The 13,176-nt window shown below is 40.9% G+C and overlaps 1 pseudogene; it reads right to left on the bottom strand.

The window, feature by feature from the left end:
• Nucleotides 1–4,381: 4,381 nt before the first annotated feature.
• On the bottom strand, nt 4,382–12,611 carry LOC136753936 (extracellular calcium-sensing receptor-like; annotated as a pseudogene).
• Nucleotides 12,612–13,176: the final 565 nt, after the last annotated feature.

The following is a 13,176-nucleotide window of genomic DNA, read 5'->3' as shown; positions in this document are numbered from 1 at the left end:
GAATGATAATTCGATGTGTTCATCTGGGGTATGTGATTACCTTTACCAGTGTAGTTTTGTTATCAAATATCCTCATGACTCCACATAACCTTTTAAAATCATGACATGGTTGGTGTATGGACAACGCGTGTACTCGCTCACGCGTTTTGCAGAGGTGATTGCCGGCAACAGCGCGGTCTGGTGTGAATTGTTGGCAGGTAGACAAAAGCTACTTAAAGCAGCTTTTGAGACCAAGAGGTAAACAGAAGTATTTAGGAGACTATGTGGGGACTTGATTCAAGTCTTCAAATTCATGAAAGGCATCAACCACATCAAACCAGAGGAGCTTTTCTAGATCAGCAGGGACATACGCACCCGGGGACGCAAATGGAAATTGGGCTAAAAGGCATTCAAGATGGAAAACAGGAGACACTTCTCACACAGAGAGTAGTCACAATCTGGAACAAACTCCCCAGCGATGTGGTTGAAGCTGAATATTTAGAAACTTTTAAAATCAGACTGGATAGGATCCTTGGATCACTCAGTTATTAATGGACACCTATGGGTTGAATGGCCTCCTCTCATTTGTACATTTTCGTATGTTCTTATGTTCTTGAAGCGCAACACCTTGAGGCAGTGGCTCAGACGCCTCAGATCCAAGATGGGGCACAAACCACCATCTTTCTTGGGCACAAGGAAGTAAGAAGAAAAAGAAAGTTTACAAATGAGAGGAGGCCATTCAACCCATCGTGCTTTTTGCGTTTCTAAAATTAAAGATCATTATTTAAGACTTGGTCCTTGTTTTTTGAAAGTATTCCTCAAAGCTAACTGTATTGTGATCACAGTTTGCCATTGGTTCTCAGTCAATCCATGCACTCTCTCTGGTTGGTTCCCTGACAAATTGAGTTAGAAAGCAGTCATTTACCATCTCAACCATTTATATTTCTGCTTCTGTAGTCTCAACTGGGCTTTCCCAGTCTATGTTTGGGAAAATGAAATCCCCCATTATAACAGCCACATGCAGTCCTAATTACATTGTACAATGCAACATCTTTCTGAATATCTGAATTTGGTGGTCTGTAACACACTCCTACCACTAATCCTCCAGATCTTTTATTCATAAATTTAGCCCACAAATATTCTGTTTTGTTACTGGGATCTAATCTACTAGTATGGGGAATAAAATCACACAGATTGCTTGCTTCTATTGGAGAGCAGTGATTTCAACATGAAGCGCTGCACACTTAAGAACATAAGAACATAAGAAAGTTTACAAACGAGAGGAGGCCATTCGACCCATCGTGCTCATTTGGTGTCCATTAATAACTGAGTGATCCAACTTCAACATGTCCCTCACTCGCATCCATACCATGCCAAAGAAGTGGGTGGGTGTGTCAAACTGCAGAGAGTTACCAACTGTTATAATTTTGAGCACCCAGGAGTCATGGGTAAACCTGGGCCAGCTGCAGGGAATGCTTCCTCTCCTGGAGGGTGTGTGTCAGCATCTCCTTCAAGGTGGAGCCATAAGTGAAGCCCGGCAAGATAGGGGTGTCCATGAGGCAGATCCTGGCCATCTCAGGGACCTGTCTTGCCTGTGACAACCAGAGCTGGCTGTGTGCCGCCACAATGGACACCAAGGAGCCCCCAGTTGCCCTTGCCCTGTGATGCATCACTGTGACCAACAGGTTGGCTGCCACCGCTATCTTCGTGATGGGGGGCGAGGCTGGACATGCGTTGGTTGTGTCCTGGCTTTCAGCCAGCAGTCTCTGTGTTACGAAGGTGGGCCGCTTGGGCTCCAGCCTCGTAAGCCCTCCGGAGCAAGGTCTCTGTGACACTCCACGAAGAGTGGAGGTAGAGAGACCTGCATGGTGATGGTCGATTTAACCTGCGGAAAGTCCACCGCTTCAGCCGAGCCTGGGTGAGGGCCTCGACCGGCTGGTCCCAGGTAGCTCTCAGCTCGTCAAGGAGGTCCAGAAGCAGTGGGAGGACCGGTGTGGGCCACTGCAATTGGTGTCCTCTTCTCGAACCTGAACACGGCTGGTTGGTATCGGAGGGCTTGGGAAGCTGGAGGCAGTCCACGATGGGGCAGACAGACTCCCCTCCTACACCCTTACTGTCGCTCACTGGAGTGGGGGATTGCTGGACGGGGTGGCGGTTGAGGTGATTCTCAATGAGTGCCACACACGCGCGCTACCAGAAGTGAGTGTGAGTACCGAGAGCAACACAGCAGCTGGGAAACGCCCCAACTAATGGTGCACTTAGCGGGACTGGCCACTGTAAGTGCGTCTCCACCAGGCAATGCTACTGGGGACATGGGGGTACTACAACACCAACCACAAACAACCTTAGCCCTTCCTGCGGCTGCACACACTTCCTACAGCTGCAGCCGTGAGCTGTAGTGTGGGCACAAGCCGGTAAAGTAGGCCATCTTTCGGGTGAGGTCTCTTACGACAGACCAAGGCTTAGGCCGGGCGGCCGGGTCTCGGATTTACTGCTGCTGCTAATACGGAAAAAGGTAGGAAAAAGGTCCTATGGACAAAAAAGCAACACAGCAAGCAGTCAGATAATTATAATTATAGGCACTATATAAACACAACTATTTATTTATTTTTGTGAAACCAAAACTGAACTGATACGCAGCTGGACCTCCGGTGCACGAACGGAACAGAAATGGGATTAGCTATAATAAACAACTCATACACACACACAAAATAGTGGTGTGGGGGAAAAATATATATGCTAGTCTTTCTTTGAATTGTATGTGCCATGACTCTGGAGTTCATGTTAGTAAGTTTAATGGCCTGCATTCTTGTCTTAACTTTTCTATCACTCCTTTCTTCTGTTATCAGCAACTCACATTCCTTTCTTGCAATGTATTATCTGCAAATTAACTTCTAATGCAATTGGCAATGTAGAGGTTAATTATTATTATTCATGAGTATTGATTATAATATTGATAAGATGGGAAGGCTTAGTTTAGAATACCAATGAAATCACTGCTGGTTATAAGAAATTACCATTCAGACACTGTGTGTAAAATGTCAAACCCTTTAGGGGTATGTCCCAGAATGTTTTGTTTGATTTGAACTACAAGAAAATACATACATAAATACAACTATTTTAATACAGCAGTTTAAATAGTTCATACTCATCATGTATATTCCCAAGCTATTATGATTCTGTAAACAATATGTTCCCTAGAATAAAGATTCTGATATAGAGTTCAGAATAGTACATATTACTGATATATTGTCTAATTTGTATAGTGTGGCACAATGGGGGGTTGAGTTAGGTACAAGCAGGTTGTACGGGTGGTTCTCCTGACTTAGGCTTCAAACTTTCTGCATTTCTTTAAAAACAGAAGTCAAGGGTTCTTTGTCTTTGTCTTTTTGTTCTTCTTTTACTGTTTTTATGCTACTCAGTCGACCTCCTTGTCCCTGTCCACAGCAGGTATGAGACAAAGAACTAAATGTTTGGGTCCTCCCTTTTATGCAGGCAGCCCTGAGACACCTGTTCCTGGTGGTGGATCAGCTGACTGCTGGAGTAGGTCAGCTGACAGCCAACAGGAAGTTGAGTGCTGGGGTTTGTGGGCAATGTAGCAATGTAGTTTTATTTTCTGTGTTTGTAGGCCTAGCAGCCAAAAAATGAAAGAAACGTGCAGGGATATATCTGTCTTCTATAACCCTGCCCCACACTATGTTACAATAGGTTAATTCAATATAACTTGAAATTGGGAAACAGGATTTCTATATGTATTAATAGATCAGTTTCCTTGATTGTCAGTTGTAGTAACCTGTTCATTTAGTACAAACATTCTGGGTGTTTTTGGAGGAAATCATAGCTACAAATGAAAGCAAGAATTTCAGTGCACCAGTGCAGTGGTTGTTTTTATTGAAAACTTGTGATGAACTGAATTAGAAAGATGTGAACAAGAAAGCAATGCTAAAAATACAAATGCAGTTGCACTCCTGAATTGAAACTGAACAATAATTCATTAAGTATTCATGTGGGGTATGCGATTACCTTTCCCAGTGTAGTTTTGTTATAAAATATCCTCATGACTCCACATTACCTCCGGTCATGTGTTCTGCTAATCACCACTTAACGCTCTCACTCACAGAGACCACTGGCTATCACAGAATTGCACCTGAGATAGGATACTGTTTTAAGGAGTTGTTTAAATTGGTAGGTGGTGTATTGCATATGTACAGATTCTACAAAGACTAATCTAAGGTGTTATTATTATATAAAATTACAAATCAATTTACTTGCAAATGGCAGTGGATCCTGGGAGATTTAATTTGAACCAAGCAATTTGCATTATATTGTCAAAACTGTTATAATTCATAGTTTTTGATTAATGTATTTTAGTTTTGCTATAGATAGAGATAGACAGATGAATTCAGAGGGATTTTGATGGCATTTTACCCATTAAATGCTTCTTTGTATTCATTTCAGGCTTGAGTAGTATAATATAAAATTTGGGTAGAAAAATACAAAACAGCAAGCCAAAACTTGATGCTAAAATGGCAAATATTTCTACGGCTACTGTAAATTTCCCAGGAGAGCTGATATAAACAGGAATAAATGTTGTCCAGACTGCACAGAATATGAGCATGCTGAATGTGATGAATTTGGCTTCATTGAAGTTATCAGGCAGTTTACGAGCCAGGAAAGCCAACACAAAGCATATGGCAGAAAGAAATCCAATATACCCTAACACAGCCCAGAATGCACCTGCAGATCCCAGGTCACACTCTATAATAATTCTGTCTTTATAGTATTTCATATTTCGATATGGAAAAGGGGGGGATAGAATCAACCACAGGGTGCATATTAATGTCTGAATGAAAGTGAAAGCAAAAATGCTTAACCTCTGCTGTGTGGGCCCAAACCATTTCATAATATTACTGCCTGGCAGTGTAGCCCTGAAGGCCATTAACACCACTATTGTTTTCCCCAGAACACAAGAGATGCACAGGACAAATGTGATGCCAAATGCTGTGTGGCGCAACATACAGGACCACTCAGAGGGCTGGCCAATGAAAGTAAGTGAGCAAAGGAAACACAGAGTTAATGAGAAGAGCAGGAGGAAACTGAGCTCAGAGTTATTGGCTCTAACAATGGGAGTATCTCTAAAATAAAAGAAAACTATTGCTGTAACTACAGCTAAGAACGCTCCAAGTAACGCAAATATAATTAGCAGTATTCCCATGATTTCTCCATAAGACAAGAATTCAACATTCTTTGATATGCACTGGTCTCTCTCTTTATTGGACCAGTAATCCAGAGGGCACTTAGCACAGTCAATGGAATCTAGAAAAAAATATTAAGAATCACAAGCCTTGGTACAAAAATGTTTTGATTATATAAATATTGTTAATTTGAATCTATCATTTGTGATATTGAACACATATTCAGTGAAGGTGGAGAATTGTCATCTGTAAACATTTCATGACTTTCTTTCTCATTGTTTTCTATACAATGAAGCAAACAATGAGAATAAAAATATCCTTAAACTTTACTAATTCATCAGTTAAACTAACTGAAGAATAAACTTTTCAGATTCTGATGAAGATTGTAATATATATATATATATATATATATATACGCCGATCAGCCATAACATTATGACCACTGACAGGTGAAGTGAATAACACTGATAATCTTGTCATCATGGCACCTGTCAGTGGGTGGGATATATTAGGCAGCAAGTGAACATTTTGTCCTCAAAGTTGATGTGTTAGAAGCAGGAAAAATAGGCAAGCCTAAGGATCTGAGCGACTTTGACAAGGGCCAAATTGTGATGGCTAGATGACCGGGTCAGAGCATCTCCAAAACTGCCGCTCTTGTGGGGTGTTCCCGGTCTGCAGTGGTCAGTACCTATCAAAAGTGGTCCAAGGAAGGAAAAGCAGGGGGACCGACGACAGGGTCATGGGTGGCCAAGGCTCATTGATGCACGTGGGGAGCAAAGGCTGGCCCGTGTGGTCCGATCCAACAGACGAGCTACTGTAGCTCAATTTGCTGAAAAAGTTAATGCTGGTTCTGATAGAAAGGTGTCAGAACACACAGTGCATCGCAGTTTGTTGCGTATGAGGCTGTGTAGCCGCAGACCAGTCAGGGTGCCCATGCTGACCCCTGTCCACTGCCGAAAGCTCATACAATGGGCACGTGAGCATCAGAACTGGACCATGGAGCAATGGAAGAAGGTGGCCTGGTCTGATGAATCACGAGTTCAAGGTGTTGACTTGGCCTCCAAATTCCCCAGTTCTCAATCCAATCGAGCATCTGTGGGATGTGCTGGACAAACAATGGAGGCCATGGAGGCCCCACCACGCAACTTACAGGACTTAAAGGATTTGCTGCTATCGTCTTGGTGCCAGATACCACAACACACCTTCAGAAGTCTAGTGGAGTCCATGCCTCGACGGGACAAGGCTGTTTTGGCGGCAAAAGGGGGACCAACACAATAATAGGCAGGTGGTCAAAATGTTATGGCTGATCGTGTATATATATATTTATAGTGACAAACCACTTTGGTTGTACACATGTGCGGGTCTTCTCCATTATCTTTTAGATCTTTTAACTCCCAAACCCAGCTCCCATTGGAGTCTTACAAAATCATCAGTCTCAACACAATCTAGATTAAACACTTGCTTTGTTTTCCAGATCCCCCCCCTCCACCTCATTCTCGCTCTCAGCCACACCTTATATACCTGGTGGATCACTGAAATAGTAGCACCAGGTGAATTAATTAAATGGTAATATGGCTGCCTGAAGGTTTCTGGGTATTCTACCATAGGGTACAGACCCTGCAGCAGGCGTGCCCTGACATATGTGCCATGTATAACCCTGCTCCTTGATTTGTCACAATATATACAGAGCTATAAGAATAAATATTAAGGATGCTTCTCATTTTGAACATTAAACATCTGCTATTGTTAAGTATTTTCCTTTTCTTTATTACCTGTTTGGTTGCTGATCTGTCCTTCAGCACATGCTACACAGTCAAAGCAGCAGACAGGCCTTCCCTTCTGAACAGCTTTGCGAGTGCCTGGGGGACAGCTCTCACTGCACACTGACACTGGCACCTTAGAAATTATAGGTAATGTTTTAAGTATTTAAAGTAGACTATACCAGTATACAAATTTATAAATTTGATAAACTTGTAAGGTTGTTATCAGAAGTATCTTCTACTTAATTTAATATAAGAGTAAAAGAAGCAACAGTAATTTTCAAAGTACACTTCAGCAGAAAGAACAAAACAAGAAAACAAGAATCAACCTAATTAACACAGTACATGGTAAATAATACACAGGGTTGGGAGAGTTACTTTTAAAAAGTATTTTTTTTCCACAGTACAAACAATTAAAATGGTTATTAAGATTTGCATCAGTTTTATTTGCATATTTATACTTTGCATTTTGTAGTAGTGTATGCATTAAAAAAAAAAGTGAAACTGTATTTCGATACCCTTTGCATTTTCACAATCTGACATAAATCAGACATAACGGTCAAAGATGTTGTATCACGATCACCGTAATTTTAATGTAGGCATTGGTTTCAGTTTTCTGTTAATCACCGATATCGCAAAACCCATTTTCTTGAATTGAAATAGGTATCTTCTCTGTAAATTGTAAGTGCATTAAATGCTTATAAAGACTACAGTTTATTTTGTTATATCTGTGATGATAAACGGATCAAGCAACTTGCTATAGTGAAGGGCATTTAAATTAATTACATTGTTCTATCCATGAGAAACGCAGTTACCGGTTTCAATTCACCAGGCACTGAAAACACATTGTTTTTATTTTAGACTATAAACATGTTGCATGTTGTTATTTTGGTATTATATTAAGTCTTTCATTGTTAAGGACACAGAACCAGCTAGGATGCACAGGAACTATTAAGTACTATACTATACTAAGTATCTTAACATTAGATAGTTAAATTTGTATTTGCTGTAATAAGTTATCCTATCAATAATGTTTTTGGTTAGACTATGCCTGTGCTGCAGCTTATTATCCTTTCATTAAAAATATGTAATAATTAAATTGTATTTATTATCACTTTTATTAAAATGCATATTTTCTACTTGCATGTCAAGCATAATTGTATTTCGGCTGCACAGATTTAAAAAATAAAATCTTACCTCCAAATGTTTTTATGATTTGAAGTTGAGTTCTTGTAAGCAGACAGTACATTGTCCTGTGGTAGGCACATCTTGTATTTCACTTTAATATTTTATACATTTTCTTTCTTTGAAAGTTAACAATTGCCTGTACTTCCACGAGTTAAAACTGTATTAACACACAATGTTGCCCCAACATTGTAGCAATGTAATTTACCTTGCCACAACATTGTAGAACTGTGTGTTACTAACTAGGATGCTGACTAGCAACTTCCATTATGACTGCTTGTTGTAGAATGCCGCTGAATCACACACTCTTTGCTGAATACGTGAAAATAAAAACAATTTTGCAAATTTACTTCACGTGGGCCCCTTCAGATTCAGGGACTTCCCTTACACTTGTACACTTTCATGTAAATGATCTAGAAGTAATCAGTAATCTCTTACTCTTTTAAAAAGTATCGGTAATCAGAATACTCGTCTGACAGGAGTAACTGTAACCGAAATACAATTTCTGTAATCTGACAATACAACGCTGCTACTTGTAATCCGTTACACCCCAACACAGATAATACATTACCCAGTCACACAGCTATAATACAACATATAGTAAGTAGTCATTATGGGTTAGATCAAAGAAGTTGATGAAAACGTACCTGATTCTGGTTGCCTGTCCAGACAATTCTCACGTTGTTCATTGTAAAACGTGTTTCCCTTGGTAAAGATGCATCATAATGTCCAACAACAACAAAGTCAATGTTCTCGTCGTTATTTAGTTGCCAGTTAACTAATTCATATCTTGCTGCTGGATCCCCATTGCTATCAAAAGACACCTGTTCCCCAGTTTTAGATTTGAAATTAATGTTTTTCAGGTAATGAAGCACCTGTGAAAACAGATTGTTTATAAATAAAGTTTATTTTTCTTTGGTGAGAGTTCATTCAAATCTTTTCATATAATTACATTTGAGATTAATGTGCAAATCCCTGACTGTGGTAGATGAGTCAAAGCTTCAGTTCAAGTTCAAAAGGGATACTTTATGCAGTTTGCAGTTTTTAATTATTCAGTTTTATAGGTGTAATATTCACAATTCCAACTTTATCAAGCTGCACATAAAACCTCAGTAACATTTAAGGTAGTTTAAAGAACATAAGATCCTTACCTGCCAAGGTGCAATTTCCAAGTTGTTTGAACAGGTTCTATTTATAAAGAGATCTTCCCCATATTTACAGCTGAGAAGATCATGAAGAGCATGCGCCACTGCGTACACTGCTTTATAAACATTATGAGGGATTCTGAGCTCAGACACATCAGTGTACTGATTATTCACTTCTCTTAAGTTCTCCATCCCTGTACAAGGAATTGTTTTTGTTTCCTTGTCATGGTTTGTCAGACTACAGCTAAAAACTGTTTCCCAAAAATCCTGCAGAAATGTATTATGGGGATCATTAGATGGGTGAACACTTAGTAAAAAATCATTTAAACCTCTTATTTTGGTGTTCACAATTGCAAATCCAATTGCACCTCCTAGAACTTCATAACTTTCATAACTTGCAAGGTTTCTGGCAGTAATCCAAGATTCACTGTCAATCCATTGCAAACCAGTAACATTCTGCAGGGTCATTTCCTGCAGCAAAACTAACATTTCTCCTTGAGCCAGGAAACCCTTGAATAACATTGTGAATTTTCTCTAGTGGATCTGTTCTGGATAGGGCCTCTGAATACTCAATACAAACTCCTTCCTCTTGAGCAACTTGCACAAAGGTTGCCATCCCACTGTTGCCATAATCATTATCACTTCTAATGGCCCCAACCCAGGTCCATCCAAAGTGCCTGACAAGCTGTGCCAGGGCTCTGCTTTGGTAATAGTCACTGGGGATGGTTCTGAAGAATGAGGGAAATCTTCTTCTGTTACTCAGACACGCACAGGTAGAAAGGTGACTAATCTGTACCCACAAAACAGTAACAAGACACAGACATAATGTGAATATAATTATCTACAAATTAATTTCACTATATTTTTTGTATTTTAATATCATTTTAATATCAATATACCTAATTATAATTTGTAAAAATAAAAAATATGTTCTTACCAATGGCATATTGAAAGGTCCGAGAGATGTTGCAGTTCCTATTGTTACAGATGAGTCTGGTTGTCCTATAATTGCATGGACATTAGGTGGTTTGGTGCAGGAGTTTTCAGAGAGATTTCCTTCCTCCTGGCCGTTCACTAAATTAAAAGCACTCCTCAATGTTGATAGTATATCTGGACACACGCTGTGGATCCTGTAGCCCAAGGTAACATTGGGGAGAACATCTGTACTGTTGTTTATTTCCTCTATGGTGAAAATCATGGTCTGGGCATGCTGAAATTCTCTGAAATGTATCCTTAAGGAATATACATAAATAATGAATGAGTAAACATTAACATTTTAAATACATAACCCATTGGAAAAAATCAAATACAGTTTTTTTCTTTTAACTTACCCTTTGCATTCTGTAGGTTTTGGCAACCTTGTGAAGTTGTTCATTTTACTAACCATCCTTGTTTTTAATGAAAATAAACCTCCGATTAAAATGTCCCCATTCTTTGAAAATGCGGAGAGGTCTGGTCTGCCTTGTAGTCTACACATTGGCTCCTCTGCTGATGCTAAAAGGGCAAGTAGAAGTACTTTTAGTACTAGCATTTTCCATGTCAGTGACTACATGCAACACATCCTGCTTTTATATTTTACAGGGTGTGGAGCTGTCACAGGTGCTAAAATAAACCTTGAGTGGAATTCAAGCAGTAATCCCTACAGTAACTCTCAAAGGTGGGTTAGATCTCTTGTGTTTTGTTTGAAGAAAATTACATCATGGTAATATTTGATCACGCAATTCTTAAATTCATGTTAATTTTTTTGATGTTAATAAATACATAAACAAAGCTCTTTTATTTATTAAAGAAATATGTAACCTTTTTTAGTTCAATTTTATGTCCAAGCAAATAAGGTTTTTTAAATGTGTTTGCTTTGTTTCAGAATAAGGATTTTAAGACCAAGCTTTGAAAGGTATATATTTTTTAAATATCGTCTAGTAGGGTTATCCTATATAGTTTCAAATCTATGTGAGAGAAACCATTTTTACATGTGGAAATAAATCAGTGTGTTTGATTTTGAATTTTCTATCTATTACAAGCATTCTGTGTATTTCAGGAGGAAATCATGGCTACCAATATACGCACGAATTTCAGTATATTTAAAGTTGCTTTCATTGGAAATTTGCGATTAAGTGATTAACTGTAGGTTTTATTCTTGTTATTATATCAATTTACAAATAATTCATTTATTGGTAATTGGCATGGGTGTGGGTACTGTGAAATATGTGTATTCCTTAGAGTCTTGAAGTAGATATTTTATTTAAATTGAATCTAGCAATTATATTGTTAAAACTGCTATTATTCATAGATTGAAAATAAAACATAGTTCAGATACAATTATATAAATATAGGTTTGTTTTTGATGAATTAGTTTTTGTGGTGCTTCATAATGTCAGACCTAAGAAGTCATTACTATCTTCCTGCCTCTCCCTTTCTGCACTGGAACACTTAAACACCCACTCCTGGAGGATGCCTATCAGCATCTCCTTCACGGAGGGGCCGAAAGTGAAGCCCGGTGAGATAGGGGCATCCATGAGGCGGGTCCTGTCTGTTTCAGGGACCCATCTTGCCTGTGACAGCCAGAGCTGGCGGCGCACCGCCACAATGGCCACCAAGGAGCCCCCAGTTGCCCTAGCCCCATGACATATCACTGTGACCAACAGGTTGACCGCCACCGCTATCTCCGTGACAGGGGGCGGGGCTGGAGATGGGTTTCAGCCAGTTGGGCCAGGTATAGGGCCAGCAGGCTCTCTGTGTTATGAAGGTGGGCCGCTTGGGTAGCTCTCAGCAAGTTGAGGAGGTCTGGAAGCAGTGGGAGGACCCGTGTGGGTCTCTGAGATTGGTGTCCTCTCTCAAACCTGGAGTGCAGCAGGGTGGGATCGGAGGGCCAGGGGGGCTGGAGGCAGGAGCAGGGGGAGTGTCATCACTCAATGGAGGGGGAGAGGTGGCCGAGACCGGCTCCTCCTCCATGAGATCCGTCTCTAGCTCTGAGCCCGCAGCAGCAGGCGCAGCAGGAGCAGCAGGTGCGGGGGGCGCGGCTGCCTCCTGGAGGAGGAGACAGAGGGGCTTAGGGAGAGGCTGAGGTCCAGGCTTCCCTAGCCCCTACTGTCGCTCACCGGAGTGTGGGATCACTGGATGACTCGGCGGCGGCCTGTGTCGGACTGGAGTCTCTCCACCTCGCCGATCGCTATACACATGCATTACCAGAAACGTGCAGTGAGGGCACCGGTCAGTGCGAGTATCAAGAGGCACACAGCAACTGGGACACCACTGCGAGAAGTGCAGCGCCTAGCAGGATTGGCCGCTGTATGTGCCAGACAGATCACTGTGTATCCGAACATCGAAGTGTGCGATACAAGTGCCATGTAGGCCCGTAGGTTTAACCACACCGTGTGTGCCGGGGTTTCCAAGGCTTAGGACCAAGGCTTAGGCTGGGCTGCCGAGCCTCGGATTTACAGCCGCTGCTAACACTACCACTGTGAAGGAAAAAAACACAGCAAGCAGACAGATATTATAAGGCACTATATGAACACTACTATTTATTTTTAAAGACTCTACTTGTAAAACCAAAACCGAAACGATGCGCAGCTGGACCTGCGGTGCACCTACGGAACAGAAACTGGATTAGCTTTAATAAATAACTAATATACACACACACAAGACAGAGACGGGATGTTTCAAAACATTGGGGAACAACACTATAAGTGAAACCAGCCAACCAAAACCGCAACGTTTATGATACCAATTGCACACAAGACACAGAAAGCTCACGTTCTCGAGTCCAGCGAAGAGGCAAAAGAGGAAGTTGCTGTGCAAACAGGACGTGGAAGGGACCTGTTTGAGTGATGGCACAGGGGCCAATGGCAGCTTTGATAGAGTGATGATTCGATCGGATTCATACAGATGTGCGCAGAAACCCCTCCCCCTTGG

This window comes from Amia ocellicauda, chromosome 7 (assembly GCF_036373705.1).
Source record: "Amia ocellicauda isolate fAmiCal2 chromosome 7, fAmiCal2.hap1, whole genome shotgun sequence".
NCBI lineage: Eukaryota > Metazoa > Chordata > Actinopteri > Amiiformes > Amiidae > Amia > Amia ocellicauda.
This window is presented reverse-complemented; position numbering and strand designations above follow the sequence as displayed.